This window comes from Oryzias latipes, chromosome 22 (assembly GCF_002234675.1).
Source record: "Oryzias latipes chromosome 22, ASM223467v1".
Lineage (NCBI taxonomy): Eukaryota > Metazoa > Chordata > Actinopteri > Beloniformes > Adrianichthyidae > Oryzias > Oryzias latipes.
The window spans coordinates 20862692-20880192 of record NC_019880.2 but is presented as its reverse complement, the minus strand read 5'-3'; the positions used below and the strand labels follow the sequence as shown (position 1 = coordinate 20880192).

At 42.1% G+C, this 17501-nt stretch overlaps 1 long non-coding RNA gene across 1 annotated transcript; it reads right to left on the bottom strand.

The window, feature by feature from the left end:
* Positions 1–12754: 12754 nt before the first annotated feature.
* On the bottom strand, positions 12755–16500 carry LOC111946883. The gene is made up of 3 exons (XR_002872696.1): positions 15671–16500; positions 15517–15596; positions 12755–14477 (listed from the first exon to the last, which is right to left on the bottom strand). It is a non-coding gene; the product is annotated as an uncharacterized LOC111946883 (long non-coding RNA).
* Positions 16501–17501: the final 1001 nt, after the last annotated feature.

Sequence of the window (17501 nt, the reverse complement as noted above, 5' to 3'; positions counted from 1 at the left end):
CAGCAGATCTACCTCTTCCCTGTAGTTGGTCTCTTCGCCCTTGGTGATGAGACCCACCAGAGTTGTGTCGTCTGCAAATTTCACAAGGTGGTTGGTACTGTGGGTTGTTGTGCAGTCATGTGTCAGCAGGGTGAAGAGCAGCGGACTAAACACACAGCCTTGGGGTGCCCCGGTGTTAAGAATGACTGTATTTGAGGTGTTGTTGCCGGCACGTACTGTTTGTGGTCTTCGGCTGAGAAAGTCCAGCAGCCAGTTGCAGATGGGGGTGTTAACTCCCAGCTTGTCCAGTTTGCAAATGAGTTGCTGTGGTGTTATTGTGGTATTATTGTGTTAAATGCAGAGCTGAAGTCTATGAACAGCATTCTTACATATGTGTCCTTTTTGTCTAAGTGGGTGAGAGCTGGATGGAGAGCAGAACAGATGGCGTCTTCTGTCGATCGTTTGGGTCGGTATGAAAACTGAAAGGGGTCCAGGGTGGGGGTAGCGTTAGTGCTATGGGGCGGAAGTCATTGAAGCAGGATGGTGATGGTTTCTTTAGCACAGGTATTATGGTGGTAGCCTTGAAGCATGATGGGACGATGGCTTGCTCCAAGGAGATATTAAAGATGTCTGTGAAGACATCCTTTAGCTCTTCTGCGCAGTCCTTCATCACACGGCCTGGGATACTGTCTGGACCCGCAGCTTTCCATGGGTTGATGGTGGAGAGTGTCCTCTTCACGCTGGCAGTTGTCAGGCGCAGAGTTTGGTCGTGGGGGGAGGGGGGTGTTTTCTGTGGGTGTGTGCTATTTAGTCCTTCAAAGCGTGAAAAGAAGCTGTTCAGGTTGTTGAGAAGAGGGGTGTTGTTCTCACAGCTCTGTGGTGCAGGCTTGTAGTCTGTGATGGCCTGGATGCCCTGCCACAGGCTCTGTGCATCTCTGCTGTCGTTGAAGTGAGAAGATACCTTGTGCATTTAGTCCATTTTTGCTTTCCTGATCCACCGGGACAGGTTGGCTCTTGCTGTTCTTAGGCCAGCTTCATCCCCTGCTCTGAAGGCATTGTCTCTGGCCCTCAACAGCCCTTTGACTTCCCCTGTCAGCCATGGCTTCTTGTTGACTCAAATGATGATGCTTTTTGTGTGTGTAATATCATCGATGCACTTTGTGATGTAGGAGGTTACTGTGTCTGTGTACTCCTCGATGTCTGTAAGGTCATTGTAGGTGGCAGTTTGTTTGAACATGTCCCAGTCTGTTGTTTCAAAGCAGTCCTGAAGGGCAGAGGATGCTCCCTCTGGCCACACTCTTACTTTCTTCAGGACTGGTTTTGCAAGTTTCACCCTTTGTCTGTATGCAGGTGTTAGCATAACACTGTGGTCTGATGTTCCGATGTGGGGGAAGGGGTTGCTCTGTAGGCTGTTTTGTGAGGAGTGTGAACAAGGTTCAGTATGTTATTTCCTCTTGTTGGAAAGTGCACATGCTGATGAAATTTTGGTAGGACTGTTTTGAGATCAGCGTGGTTGAAGTTTCCGGCGAGAATGATAACGCCATCTGGATGTGCTGTCTGTTGTTCGGCAATGGCCTGGTGTAGTTCATTTAGCGCAGCATTCCTGTCGCTGTTGTTGGTTGTTGGGGGGGATGTATACTGCCACTAATAATATTGCAGTAAACTCCCTCGGTAGGTAAAAAGGACGACACTTCAGGATCATGAACTCCGCCCGCGGTGAACAGTGTTTGCTTACCAGCTTAGCGTCCCGGCACCACGCGTCACGGATGTAAACACAAACCCTGCTGCCGCGAGTCTTTCCTCCGTCTACGAGGTCTCTGTCCGCCCGATAGCATGTTAGTTGTTCCAAATGTATGGCAGAATCGGGAATGTTGTCCTTCTTGGGGTGGGTGCAGTTGGCAAGTTCTGTGTAGTGATTTCTGGCTGGCGTAGTAATCCCAGCTCTTCCAGCATATCTGGCTTAGTGTCCAAAACGTTGCATATTTTGCTATTTCCAATCTCCAAAGTCTCTGTCGACTGTACATATGTTCTACTGTAGGCTGGTGGGGAAAAAGCATCATAAATAGACAAAATAGAAATAATAAACAAAAAGCAAAAAAACAAGCACAGACACGCGCACTGAGAGAGCAAGGGGCCGCTGCGACTTCTCGCGTCGCCCAAGCCAGGAGTCAGGAACGTTAAATCTTTCCCAAACCAAATATGTGAATCAGACGTTTGATATCCATACTGCATCGGTCGAAGCCCGGGTTAACAGCAGCCGCCATCGGTGCTGTTCACCGACAGGGTGCCGGTGGAAATTGGACTACTGATGGTCAAAGAAGGAAGACGCATTGGTGGGAAGAGCAGAAGTGAACATTTGTAAGCAGCAGGATGGTTTCATGCAAAGACAGAGCACTACAGATGCAATCTTTGCTTTGAGGATGTTGATAGGGAAGTACAGAGAAGGTCAGAGAAAGACACACTGTCTCTGGAGATCTGGAGAAAATTTGGGTGTCCAGAGAGGAAATGTGGTAACGTATGAGGAAGTCTGGACTGACAGAGAAGAATGTTAGAGCAGTGCAGGACATGCATGAGGACTGTAAGACAGTGGTGAGCTGTGCTGCAGGGGAGACAGAGGAGTTCAAGGTGGAGGTGGAATTACATCAGGGATCAGCTCTGAGCCACTTCCTGTTAGCAGTGGTGATGGACAGACTGACAGATGAGGTTAGACAGGAATCACCATGGACTATGATGTTTGCAGATGATATTGTGATTTGTAGTGAGAGCAGAAAACATATGGAGGAGAAGCTAGAGAGGTGGAGGTTTTTCCTGGAAAGGAGAGGAATGAAGGTTAGCGGCAGTAAGACGGTGTACATGTGTGTGAATGAGAGGAACCCAAGAGGAAGAGTGAGGTTACAGGGAGAAGAGATGAAGAAGGAGGAGGATTTGATGGATCTACGGTCAACAGTCCAGAGGAATGGAGAGAGTGAAAAAGAAGTGAAGAAGAATGCAGGCAGGTTGGAATGGGTGTAGAAAAGTGTCAGAATAGAGTTTCAGCTGAAATGAAAGGAAAGGTGTAAAAAAGTGTGGTGAGAGCAGCCATGTTGTTTCCTAGAGACACCGAGGAAGACAGGAAGCAGAGATGAAGATGCTGAGATTCTCTTTGGGAGGGACCAGGATGGATCAGGAATGAGGACATCAGAGGGACAGCACATGTTAGAGGTTTTGGAGATAAAGCCAGACTGAGATGGTTGGGACATGTCCAGAGGAGAGACTGAAGGATGCTGAGTCTAGAGCTGGCAGAGAGGAAGACCAGAGAGGAGGATTCTGGATGCAGAGAAGGAAGACATGAAGGCAGCTGCTGGTAGAAGAGGAGAAGAGAAGATGGAGAAGATGAAGAAGACAGATTAGATGTGGCGACTCCTGAAGAGAGAAGCCAAAAGGAAAACACCCTCCAAGGTGTTTCCTACCAAGTCCTACCAATGGCTAGAAAGGGCTGGCCTACAGGACAGCACTGAAGCACTCATCCTGGGAGGTCAGGAACAAGCCCTGAGCACCAGAGCAATAGAGGCTTAGATCTACCACACCAGACAAGAACCAAGGTGTAGGCTGTGCATTATGTAAACCACTTTGTTAAATATGAATTGAACATAAAGTCCCACAATTAAGCACACTTACAATTAGGCAGGAAACATGCAAATGAAAAAACCTTTCTACATCTGGAGCTGCTAGCAGTGGCCCTATTACATCCCACGTCATCCCGCTCTGTGTTTACATTCCTCCAACAGCTGAAGCACAGGCGGCTATGGAGAAAATAAACAACACAACCACAGAACTACAGTCTAAGCACCCAGGGGCGTTCATCATTATTTCTGGTGATTTTAACCATGTATCCCTGTAAACCACTCTGCCCAATTTCCACCAATATGTTGACTGCCCCACAAGAAAAAGCAGAACTATTGATCTCCTGGCCATCGTCCCCACCCTGCTGGCCATCCACACGCTGCTGTCTGTCTGGCCACAGATTTGCGTCTACATCACAGCGTATATTCTCCCTTGCGATGCAACGAGGGGAAGAAAAGGCGTGCATGTCGCAACCATCCCCTACACTGATCTCCTGTAATATCCTCACACGCAGCATCCAATGCATGGAGCAGGGTCCTCTGATCTTGAGCCCAATTCTCATACACTCTCCACCTCCAAGCGGAGAAAAACTCCTCAATAGGATTGAGGAAAGGAGAGTAAGGTAGTAGGAACACTATGACCATCCTTGGATGAGTAGTGAACCAGGCCCTGATGAGCGGGCCACGGTGGAAATTCACGTTGTCCTATACAATAACATGTAGTGGTAGGTGAGGCCCTACGATACCTCTCTCATTTTCAGGGATCAAATCAAAATGTAGGCAGTCTAAGAAGATGAAGAGCTTCTGTGTATTGTATGGGCAAAGACTGGGGATGTGAGTTGCCATACCATTCTCAGATATGGCAGCACACATAGTTATATTGCCCCCTCGCTGGCCTGGGACATTCTCCTTCGTTAGTAAAGTTCTAGTTTCACCTGACTGTCAATTGCTGTGATAAATGTATCAAATGTTCCAAGGGATTCACATATCAGCATTCATGGTATTATGTTCTTGACTAATTTTGAGGATTGAACAGACTATTCTGCATGTGATGACTCACACAATGAAATGATGCTGACTCATTTTGGAGACTGAGAATCAACAATCAGTTTAGATCAACAAGATCTATTCACTTGGAAATTGTGCTAAATATAGGCTACCTGTACTTAATCAATTGCAAAGATGTACTGAGTACTGTACTAAGATATTTGCAATTTGATGAAATTAATTCGAAATTCCATTCTGTTGTGAACAATTGTCAAGTGGTTTGGAGGTTTGTCCATGTTGTTTGAGAATGTAATTTCTGTTTCAAGAAATGAGCCAAACCAATGGAGAAAAACTGTAAGAAAATTATATTTAGATGGTTTTGGATAAAGTTTAAGTGTCAATCATCATTAGCAACATAACCCCCAAAAATGTTCAAAGGTAAAACCAGAATTCCTGCAGCTTCAGCTTTTTTGCACTCAATGATCATTGACGGTATAAGAGAACTGGACTGAGTGGCCCCTCCTCCTGTGTTCCAAACAGGAAGTGGCTCCCAAATTCCAAAATCCAATAGGCTTCTATTGAGAAATGAACAGCTGTCAGTCATTCTATAGGTCAGAATAACCTCTATTACCTCTTTTTCATGCTTTTGCTAATCATGTTCTTTTCATTATACATTTTTTCTTTATTGCAAGTTATTCAAGTCATAAACCGACCAACCAAATGCAAAGCATGTGGTCTCACGTTGAATTCAAAATGTTTGATAGACGGATTCTCCTTAGCCCACTTTCAGTGGTAGGGACGTTGTCTTCCAACAAGCTCACCCCTGATTGGCCAGGGTGGTTGCCATAGAAATGCTAACTCACTCCCTACTGATGTCAACAGGTTCCAACATGGTGACGTCCTGGAAGTAAACCATTGCCTATGGGTCATGTCAGAATCACTCAGTCCAGTTCTTAGACACAGTCATTGGGTTGTTTTCAGCATAATGACTGAAAACAGTGTAGACACAGATTTGCAGCTTTTCATTCAGATTTTTCATGCAGGAAAATACCTCTTTATATTTTACAAGTTGACTTTCACCTTGCTCATCTTTTCCTTTTCTCTCACTCAGGGTTTATTTCAAAAGACAAAGTCAAGATCGCTTGAGCCTGCACGAAAGCAATCTGCATGATGAGTGAGTCACTCTGTGTTTCTGTCAATCACAAACCACATCATGAATGCGTCTGGACGGATCTTAGCACCTTTGCTTTTAGAAAACAAAAACAGGCTGTGGTGCAGTTAACTAAAAGCCACATTTGTCAGTGTTTCTCTGCAAGAATGTAACTGCACTTTCATTTAAAATAGCAGCGTTATTTCCCACAGGCCACGCCTTCATGGCCCTCTCCTCACTGGCTGCTTCCTCTCCCCCCATCTGTCTGTCACCCTTGTCACATGACAAATTGACGCCTTTCAAAATCCTTAGAAACAACATTTTTCGCAGGTAGCTTACCAAATGATGCTTGAGGAGTTATGATGCAATAGTTTGAAATCTCTATGAGGACTTTAAATTTGTTGAAGTATTAAAGGTTATTTTTTGTGGGGAAAATTACACTTTGACCACTTCCCAAGGTCAAAGGTCAACAAAACTTCAGCTGTGGTTGTAGACTTAACCTGTTGGTCTCTAATAATTATAGACATAATATTCTTATTATGGCTTCCAGCAGTCATGGACTGTTGTTCTTAACAATTATTCTTTTCACTGTGTGTATCACTCCCACCACATTCTCATAAACTCACTGGTTTTGTGTTTACATTTCCATCCAATATGGGCAAAGAAAACTTTGGTTCAAGCAGTCTTCATGAAATTAACACACGTGCTGACCGGTTTAGTCTACAGCCATAACTGAAATTTTGTTGACCTTTAACTTCGAGAAGAGGCCGCCATCTTGAGTTTCCCAGAAAAACCACCTTTAGCACCCTCTAAAAATGTGAAACCTCCTCAAGCTGAAGAAAACGATGTGACACACAATATGAACGTGTTAGGAATGCGGGTGTGGATAGCAAAAAAAAACACAGTTGCCAAGGAAATCCAATGGTTTACTTCAGCAGCTTCTTCTAAAAATGACATTGACCTGTTCGTCACCCTCAGGTAACCAAAAAGGAAAATGATTGCTACGGAGATAAAACTGACAGAAAATCCCCTATTTTAAAAAAACGCACTTGTTTTCATGAATTTGAATAGAACATTAGTATAGTTATCACTTCTAAGCAAAGTGGATTTTGGGCGCGAGGGGCGTGAAGCTGTCGCTTTTCAAGGATTCAAGGAGTAATTTATTGCCATTGTCAGTGAACAAAGCACTTTCACAGATTTGGAATTTGCTGCGGTGCCAATGTGCCACATACAACACTTAAGAATAAAAAATAAACAACAGTAAACAAAAAAATAACACAATGGTCAGAACAATAGATAGAAGTACAATAGTGCAAACAGTGCTAACAGAGGATGAAGAAGGTACAGGTAATGGACTGGTAACTGGGCATATAAGTTTAAGGGGGGAGGAATTAAAATGCGTTCATGAGTCTGACAGCAGAGGGAAAGAAACTGTTCTTATGACTCTAGGTTCTGGTCCAGAAGGACCTTAGCCTCCTGCCCGAAGGGAGTGGTTTAAGTAATCCATGTCCAGGGTGAGAAGGGTCGGCTGCCATCCGACCTGCACGACCCCGGGTTCTGGAGGCATATAGGTCCTGGAGAGATGGAAGACTGCAGCCAATCACCTTCTCAGCTGAGTGCACACTACGCTGCAGTCTGTTTATGTCCCTGGTTGTGGCTCCAGCGTACCACACTGTGATGGTGGAGGTGATGATGGATTCTATGATGGCCGTGTAGAACTGCACCATCATCTGGGTTGGCAGCCTAGCTTTCTTCAACTGCCGCAGGAAGTACATCCCCTGCTCGGTCTTTTTGAGCAGGGAGCTGATTGACGGCTCCCACTTGAGGTTCTGAGTGATGGACCAGGAAGGGCAGGTACAAAGGGGTCTGTGAGGACGGGGGCATTTAGTGGCTGCAGAGTATACAATCCTGCTGACAGCATAAATGTTAATGAGCGACCTTGGGCGCCTTTCAGGCAGACAACTCAATGCACCCCGTTTCCTTCTCACTTTCTCAGCGTCAAGGTCTTCCCCCGTTCTTCTTAGGATTTGATGTTTCCCCTTCTTCAGATCTGCAATTTCAAAGGCGTTGCGGCTCCCCCGTCATTCGGTGCAGCAGCGCCCAGCGTCTTAGGTATGCGTCTGCGGGGGGGGGGGGGGGTGTCCTGCGGTGTGCGGGTTGTCGGTGGCGCTCGTTTGGGAGATGTCGGGCCCCCCTGGACGCTGTGATCAACAGTATAGTGAGCGGCATGCTGGCTTTTCCTCTGCGTTTCTGTGTTGAGTCTTTTCCTCGCTCTCGGATCTTCCTGGTTCTGTGTTTTTTACCTGGTCGCCGGTGACGTCATGCCCCTAATGACCCTGGGATTTGCAGTTCTTGTTCTTAACATTAATGATTTGCTCCTGGTTTGGATTTTGCTGTGTGTCTCTGCGTCGTGTGTTGTTTCGGGGTTGTAGGGTCTTTTCTTTTCTGTGGTCATGAAGGCTGGCGGTCCTCGCCTGGACGGGTTTCTCATGCTGGCTGAATTTGTTGTGGTTTTTGGCATATTCTCTGTTGCTGTGTGTTGTTTAGGAGCCGGATTTGAATTTTGGCCATCATTCTGTGCTGGCTTTGTTGTGGTGGATCTCTCTTTTGTTTCTTTTCTGTTAAAGCTGTGTACATTCGATAGTTTAGCCTGCATTTTGGATTGGTCCGTCTATGGACCTGTCTCATCTGTGGACATTTTACTCATGATTGGTCTCTAATGCAGCATTTGTGGCTAGCTGTAAGTTTGGGCTTTTTGTCAGTTTAAAGGTGTTTAGACAAAGTTCTGACCAGAACATCCCATTTTGTTATTGGAACTGAGATGGTATTATCTAGTTTGCATAAAAGTTTGTATATTTTGGTGAGAGTTTTATTCATTGAAAAATTAATCAAAGAGGTAACTACTTATGGTAGCTTTAAGTCGTTGTCTTTGTATTTAAACTTTTTGGTAATTATAGATTTAACTTGCTGGTATCCCAAGAAGTTATTTATTCCATATTTGTCTTGTAGTTCCTGGGGTGTTATGAATCTTTTATCAATAATTAAATGCTCTAGTAGTGTTACGCCCCCTGCTTCCGAAGCTGGTAAGTGTAACATTTTTTTGTTGACAAGGATGTCTGGGTTGTTCCAGATGGGTGTCATTTTGCTCGGTTGAAGTGAGGAGTTTGACACTTTAAGAAATTCCCACCAGGCTGTTAAAGTGGCGTTTATATTAATACTTTGAAAGCAGTCCTCTTTTTTAACTGTTTGGCTAATAAATGGTAGATCTGACAGGTTGATCTTTTCACATAACACATGTTCCAAGTCCAACCATGAGTTGGTTTCTGGATTGCTTTTTTAACCATTTTAAGATGTATTATAATGTATTTGCTAAATAATAGTTGTGGAAGTTAGGTAATTCTAAGCCTCCACAGCTTTTTGCAGATTTTAAAGCTTTTAGACTAATTCTTGCAGGTTTATTGTTCCATAAAAAGCTTGATATGGATGAGTCTAATGTTTTGAACCACTTTAGTGGCGGCTGTGTGGGAATCATCGAGAAGAGATAATTAACTTTAGGCAAAATTGTCATTTTAACCATGGCTACCTTGCCCAAGAGGGACAGAGGCAGGTTGACCCAGCGGGTTAGATCATCCTGTATGCTTTTCAGTAGTGTGGTGTAATTTAGTTGCACCAATTCTGATAATTTGGGGGAGAAATAAATACTTAGATATTTTATATTGCCTGATTTGACTGGTATCATGAGTCTTTGTTCTGCGTTACTGTTCAGTGATAATAAAACAGATTTACTTCAATTAATTGAGTATTCTGTGATGGAAGAGAATTCATTAATAATTGTTACAGTTTCATTTACAGAACGTGAATTATTTGAAAAAAAGTAATATGTCATCTGCATAGAGATTAATTTAATGATGGCTGTGTTTGGTTTTAATTCCTTTAATGCTCTCATGCTGTCTTACTGCTGCAGCTAGAGGCTCAATAAATATAGCAAAAAGAGAGGGGGAGAGTGGGCAACCCTGTCTGGTTCCTTTTCGAAGAAAAAAACTTTTGGAAGTCTGTCTATTAGTTCTGACTGATGCATTGGAGTTGTGGTATAATATTTTAATCCAATTGATGAATGATACCCCAAGCCCAAACTTGTGGAGGGCAGCAATGAGGAACTGCCAGTTTACTCTGTCAAATGTTTTTTCAGCATCCAATGAGAGTATGGTCATTTCCTGATTTTTGATAATGGCAAAGTCTATTATGTCAACAAGTCTACAGACATTATCGCCCAAGTGTCTGCCTTTGATGAAACCTATTTGATCAAGGTGAATTATGTGAGGAGTGATTTTTTTCTATTCTCTGTGCTAGTGCAAATTATTTTTTTTAGTTTTTGTGCGAGGCTGTTCCTTGCATAAATAAATACTTACCAAAGGATGCGTTGCTTTTAGGTGATTTACAGATGAGCAGGGGGATATGGGGGGGACTAAGGAAAAGAAAGAAAAGAAGAGAAAACAAAAACAACAAAACCCCACAGAAACATGAGTGAGAGGTGAAAAAAAAGACTGTTTTCCTGAGATCGAGGTGTGGATTATTGATGATCCAGTTTTCCATTCATTGAAATGAGTTTAGCGGGTTTTCTTCTGGGCAGCGCAGATATTCTCAGCGCGTGTCCGAAAGCTTTCAGCACAGCCAGGGGGTGATCTCTGGGTCCCGGAACAGCCGGCCGTCCACGTACAGCTTGTCGACGGCCACCACCGCTCTGGACCCGGAGGTGAGGTGCTTCCTCCTCAGCGGGAAAAGGATCTTTCTTCTACGGAGGATTTCTGCCGGGAACTGGTCATTCACGCTAAAGCGCGTTCCCTTCAGCTTCCCCTTCACCTCGGCCCTTCACCAGCTCCTTTTGTTTAAAATGTTCAAATTTAGCAACAATTGGACGCGGGCGCTGGTTGTCGGACCTTCTTCCTCCGAGGCGGTGAACCCTGTGGAAAGAGATCTTCTGCACCTCCTCCTTGGGGAACTTCAGGTGGGCCTCCATGAAGGTTTTCTCCGTGGCCTCCGGGTCTTCCCCTGCCTCCTCTGGAATCCTCGTTGTGGAGGATTTCCAGATTAAGGTGGCAATCAAGGCTGGAGAGTTTTTTATCAATTGAATCAGGGCGTCCACGCTTGGAAGAGGGGGTGTTGGTGTTGGATTTACCCATGACGGAGGTATTATGACACTCGTCGATGTATTTCTCTAGGTCCTCCAGGCTGACAAAAACGTAATAATCTTATCAGGTTATGTTAGTCTACTGCAGTGCTTCTCAAACAGTGGGGCGCCACTATTTGAGGGTTTTGGAGGCGGGGTAGTGGCAGTTTTAGGCACAGGCACCGGCAATTGTCCGTTGCACAAATTTAACATGGAGGCGGTGGTGACAGCGGTTCAGTGCTTGGAAAAAAATCTGGTCCACTATTCGGTTCCTATAGGCTCCGTGCACATAACTAAAGAGTTCTACTTCCGCCGCCTTGAGTGTGAGACCGACCATTTCCGGTTTGCGACTTCTATAGCAGCGACACGGCAGATTTTGATTGCGAAAGATGGCATATTTCACCCGTTGTCTACAAGGTCTCCCGAAAATCGACGTGAACGACATCTACAGGATTTTCGACCAGTGCGTGGTTACATGGGCAAAATATCGTATCGAAAAAATATAGTGTCGAAAATACCGGAAGGGAAATGTGTTCCGTTGTAAACAAACCTTTGCTGTCACATATTTATGCAGCAGCTCGGTAATATACGAGGTGATCTTCCAAACGTGCTTTTATTAATGTTATGAATATTATGAAGTGCCTGTTCGCTCATCATTTTATATTTAATCCTAGTGGTCAGTGTTTTTTTTTTTGTGGAAGAAGAACCCAGTGTTAGGCTAACAACACGGGCTAACAACATTAGCCTTTTGATGGACACAAAATCCAGGACGAACCACGTAAATGTCTGGGAATAACATCAGCCTTTATTTTGTCAGGGCACAACTAGAAACACAATTCCGTGTGATTTTTTTGAACAGTTTCTAATGACTGAGACGGCTGTGTAAGCTGGCGGCTCGAGCTCTGCTCAGTTCTCGTGAGTCCGACAGCCGCTAACCGACAACAGGAAGTTGTCGGCCTTACACTCGAAACACGGAAGTTAACCGGAAGTTCTATCGTGCACGTAGGCTATTGTCTGTTCTATCACAGTTTGTAACAGCCTGAAACCTTTGAATCCCCGTCCGTGCAGCTGCTCCCGTCTACTGTCAGACGCGGCTGCGTGTGTGAGAATGAAAGGGGAGGGGGTGTGTGGGCTCTGTCTGCCAGGTAAAACAGGTCACTCAGAAAAAACAGGATCCCCGCGTGCCTTTAAATATGGAAGCGATTATGTAGCACTCAACACACAGAAGTTAACCGGAAGTTCTATCGTGCACGTTGGCTATAGTTCATAAAGAATGACATTATTAGCATGAGTTGAGGAATTTAAATATGGAAGCGATTATGTAGCATAAATAAAAAGCAAAGTCAAAACCAGAAATGCTTTTTCATTTTCAAAATGAAAAAGCATTTTTTGACTCAAAAATATAATGAAAAAGCAAACCACCAAAATGCTTTTTCATTTCCTTCCTCAACACAGCTTATTCTGTCACTTAATTAAAATTAAAATTAAAATGGTATTTGACATTTCATTTTCAAGACGTTCCATGGTAAATCTGTAGCATAATTCATTTAGAAATGTCTAATTTGACAATTAAAATGGATTAATAGAAATGCTTTTTAATTTTCAAAATGAAGCTGCATTTTTTGACTCAAAATGAAAAAGAAAAAGCAATACTTCAAAATGCTTTATCATTTTATACTTCAACACAGCTTTTTCTGTCTCTTAATTAAAATGATAAATAAAATGGTATTTGACATTTCATTTTCAAGACGTTTTCTGGTAAATGTGTACCAAAATTCATTTAGAAATGAATGATTGCAGCAGGCATTTCCAAAAGGGCGATTTTGTTAACAACCCCAAGAAAGTTGAAGAAAGGGGCCATTCCTACTCTTTTTTCCTGGAATGATTTTCAAATACCGGCACCGAGGGCGAGCGTGTGGGAGCGGAGACCCAGACCAGATAGGCCCCCTCCTCCTGTCCATGACATCGACTCAGAAGAAGAGATGGAACTGGATACCCTGGCACCAGATCATGATTATTGTATTACTCCTACAAATGCAATGGTCGCAGATCAGCTAGCTGAGGAAAACGATACACTTCGCCAGAAAGTTAAGGAGCTCGAACTACACATTGAGGCTCTCCAGCTGCGGAGTTGTTTTGGACTAAAGCGATTTGCAGGATCAGACGAGGACATCCGATTTTATACCAGGTATGTCATAATTAAGGTTTTTTGAATTGCAGGAAGATGATGCCTTGTGCCATATTAACAGTGATGGACAGAAAATCATGTACAAAGTCATGCACTTAAGTGAAAGTAAAGACGGGCTACCACACATGTAAAATGTTGCTCCACTAAAAGTCCACCTTACAAGAGGAAGAGTATTTTCCTTCAAGTGTACATCAAATATCCAAAGTAAAGTAGTTTATGACTGACATAGTCAGATGCGTAGACACAACCTTTTATTGTCTTCATGTTAAACAAATGTAGTAAGAAGAGTGAAAATTAAGATAATTGATTATGTGTAACTAAATTAGCCTACCATGACTAACAACAATGTTATTTTTGTGTATTTGTTTAAAAGATTCCATTCTTATGACCACCTGATGGCATTCTGGAGGCTTATCGAACCAGCAACATCAATTTTTAATTAATAAATTATTTATTTGAAATCTATATTACCTTGGTCTCCTTTTGTGTTCTTTAATTTCCCCTCAAGTCGGCCTGACTTACTGAATATTAGTTTAATAAAGGGACACTTCGCCCAAAAATGAAAATGAGTTCATAATTTTCACACTCTCATGTTGTTACAAAGCTGTAAAAATGTCTTTGTTCAGATAAACACAGGTAAATATTTTTAAAAATGTTTGTAACCAAACCGTTTGTGGACCCCATTCACTTCCATGGTAGGAATAAAATTAAACTATGGAAGAGATTGGAGTCCACAAATGTTTTGGTTACATTTCTCAAAATATCTTCCTTTGTGTTCATCAGAACCAAGACATTTTATACAGGTTTATAACACGAGGGTGTGTATATGATGACAGAATTTTAATTGTTGTGTGAACTACCCCTTTAACATCTAGCAATACATTGGTGTGTGTTCACCTTTGCTATGTACACTTTAAGTCAAGTGGTAAATCCTTAAAGTATTACAACTCTGTTTAGCACATATTTTCTAATGAGTTACGTGACAAATTTAAATAACTTGAAACAACTCACATTATAATGAGATATCAACAAGAACAGGAAATGTGCAAATATTACAGCAAATATTTACGTAGGTATGTGTAGAAAAAGAAGTCTGCTCTCTCTCTCTTATTTTTTGCATCACATCACTGTCACGGTACATTCTTTGAATCAGGGTGTCTTCCTCCACAAACACCACAAAATCGCACCACTCCACCCCTGTTAGGAGCAGCTGACCCTGCACCTCCCATTAGTAGCCATGACCCTGCTTCAATTCCAGGTTGCCGTCTTTCATTTTCAGATGAGGATAATCCAGATGTTCAGATGGTTGGTGCAGAAACAGGGGTGAACTCTTTGTAGGTCTCTGACACACTGAGAGTGGACAGGTCCAGGAACTGTCCACTGATGGCTTTGTACATTGTGGACCTATTTGAAACAAATTGAGAAACACAAATAGATATTAGATATTTTAAAGAATGTCGGTAACTAGACAGTTGAAAGTTGACTTCCATAGTATTTTTTCTAACTATAGCCTATAAAATTCCCACAAAAACCTCAAACCAACAAAATGTTTATTATTTAATTATATGTTGGTATATTTTTGTACACCTACAAAAAGTACACCTGTTTTGACCTGACGTTTATTGAAATGGACTTAAAAATTACAATTAAAGCCAAACATTTTATTTGGTCTCAATTATAGAAACTTAGTGAGCTGGAAAATGTACTTTAAGATTTTTCAGAAACTTTAAACAATTCAGGTCTGAAGGGGTTAATTTAGGGCGGTCAAAAGATTAATCACATCCAAAATAAAAGTTTGTGTTTACATAACATGTGTGTGTAAGGTGTGTAACTTATGTATATATAAACACACAGAATCATGTATATTTTCAAAAAAAAAGGTTATATTTATATATAAAATATTTATATTTATATAAAATATAAATTATATAAATGTATATACAGTATATAAATGCAAATATTTCTTAAATGTATACATGGATGTATGTGTTTTTATATATACATAATATTTACACACCGTACACACACATATGTTATAGTGATAGTTCACCCATGTTGTCATGTTGTTACAAACCTATATAAATCTCTTTGTTCTGGTAAACATGAAGGAAGAAATTTTGAGAAAATTTGTAACCAAACCGTTTGTGGACCCCATTTACTTCCATACTATTCTTTTTTTCTACTATGGAAGTGAATGGGGTCCACAAACGGTTTGGTTACAAACATTTCTCAAACTATCTTCCTTCATGTGTGTTTCATCAGAACAAAGAGATTTATACAGGTTTGTAATAACATGAGAGTAAGTTGATGATGACAGAATTTTAATTTTTGGGTGAACTGTCCCTTTATGTAAACACACACGTTTGGATACGATTAATCTTGATTAGTCTTTTGACAGCCCTAGGTTAATAAATAGATTACTAACTACTAGCCAAATTCTCACTTTACTCCCCCAATCATGGTCCTCTGCTTTTGTTTGGCAGACATCACAGCCATCTTCTCGACGGGACCTGGTTTAACACCCTGTGAATATAGACAATAAGCAGTGATGAGCGTATGTGATGTGTGTGTAGATGTAGTATTGAAATTATTGTTACATTATTCCAAGTCTTGCCAGGGTTCTTGGCTTGTGCCACTGTTGTTCACTCTCCGTACAGCTCAGCACTGGTGGAACAACTGGAATGTCAAGCTGAGAATAATGCGCAGACTGGAAAAGTAGAGCCACACAATGGTTACAGAGCACTGATCCAGCTACACATGTACAGCTGTGATGGGCCAGCTCAACAGGGATTGAGTCCTTCAGACCCACCTGTAACAAGTTAAAAAAATATTTTTTTAAAAAGTGGCATAACTGATTTGTCATAAATTTATATGGACTACTCAAGTAAGCTACTATTTATATTTGTACACTGTTAAAATATCTAGTAAAATCTTAACTTTTTTCTTGTAAACACTGTTAGTAAAGGGATTAATAATCTTTTTCTTTTAATGTGGTCAGTTGAGCAGTCTATTTGATTTGCAGGTACACTCTGTAACGATCATCTATTTATTTATAGTGCTCATTACGTTTTTTAGGGTAATTAGATTCTTTAAATGGATATATTTACACACAACAGTTTTTTCTCTTTGTTATTCAGATTCTTTTATATAACACAAGTAAACCAAACAACAGAAAAACCCAAATAATATAATAATCCTTAGTCTCTCAGAACCGATTTGTTTTCTTTAAATGTCCCGTTAATGTCCGTGCTGTAGCGTCTTCCTTTTCAAAGTTCACGGTCACTCCCACTCCCGACACGAAGGCATTCTTCCCAATGAAACGATATCCAAACGAAAAAAAGGAATCCTCTCACCTAAGGGTTGACTGTCCAAGTTTTTCCAAACAGAAATAAATCCCCAAAACGGAATCCGATGCCTCGGGCGTTAGATGCGCTTCTTTTTTCTTAGACTCCCTGAAGTTCCCCCCCCCCCGTCACGACAGGATGCGCTGCCCCCCCCCCCCCCCCCCTACTTTGGTCCCCTTTATCAAATCAGTCCCCGGTACCGTCAGTCACATGACTTACAGCTGACGTGTCCTTAATACAAAAAAACAAAAAAATAACAACACATTTCTGAATGACATTTCCTGAAGAAATCGGAAATAGGACTTTACAGTGTTATGGAACAAATGTTTTTGACACAGAATTTAATCATAATGTCAATTCCTTATTTTAAATACTTTTGTGGCTACATATACCCCCCCCCCCCCCCCCCTCAGCCAAAGGCTTTTAAGGGAAAACACCATGATAGGGCTTTAGGTTTACCACATTTACAGTATCTTCTTTCTTTTGTGGGTCTCCCCAAATAACTCTGTAGTTGATTGGCCCTAATTTCTTTATTATTTTTGCTGGTCCTTTCCACTTCGGCGCTAACTTTGCTGAAAACTTTTCAGTAGCTTTAGAAAGAGGATGTGACCTGACCCAGACTAAGTCTCCCGGCAGAAAATGCGCATCTTTTCTTCCTTCCCGGCAGAAAGTGCGCATCTTTTCATCTTTCTTCTTTCCTCCATCAGAATCTTGATAATTCGTGGTGTTTTACTGTCTCTTAAGGGGAACAATTCAACCCACTTTGAATAGTAGTCAACCACCACAAGAAGAAATACGTTTGACTTCTTGTTCCTGGGGAAAGGCCACATGAGATCTATTCCGAGCATCTCTCCAGGTTTGTTGACTGTGATGTTTTGTATTAAACCCGAAGGTTTGCAATTGCCAGGTTTGTACTTTTGGCAAGTTTCACATTTCTTGGTGTGTTCCCAGACATCTTTGCGTACGCTTGGCCACCAAGCTATATCCAGGATCTTCAGGAGGGTTTTCAGGCGTCCAAGATGGCCTCCCAAAGGATTATCATGAAAGTAACGGAGAAACACTGGGACTAAGGCCTGAGGCGCTA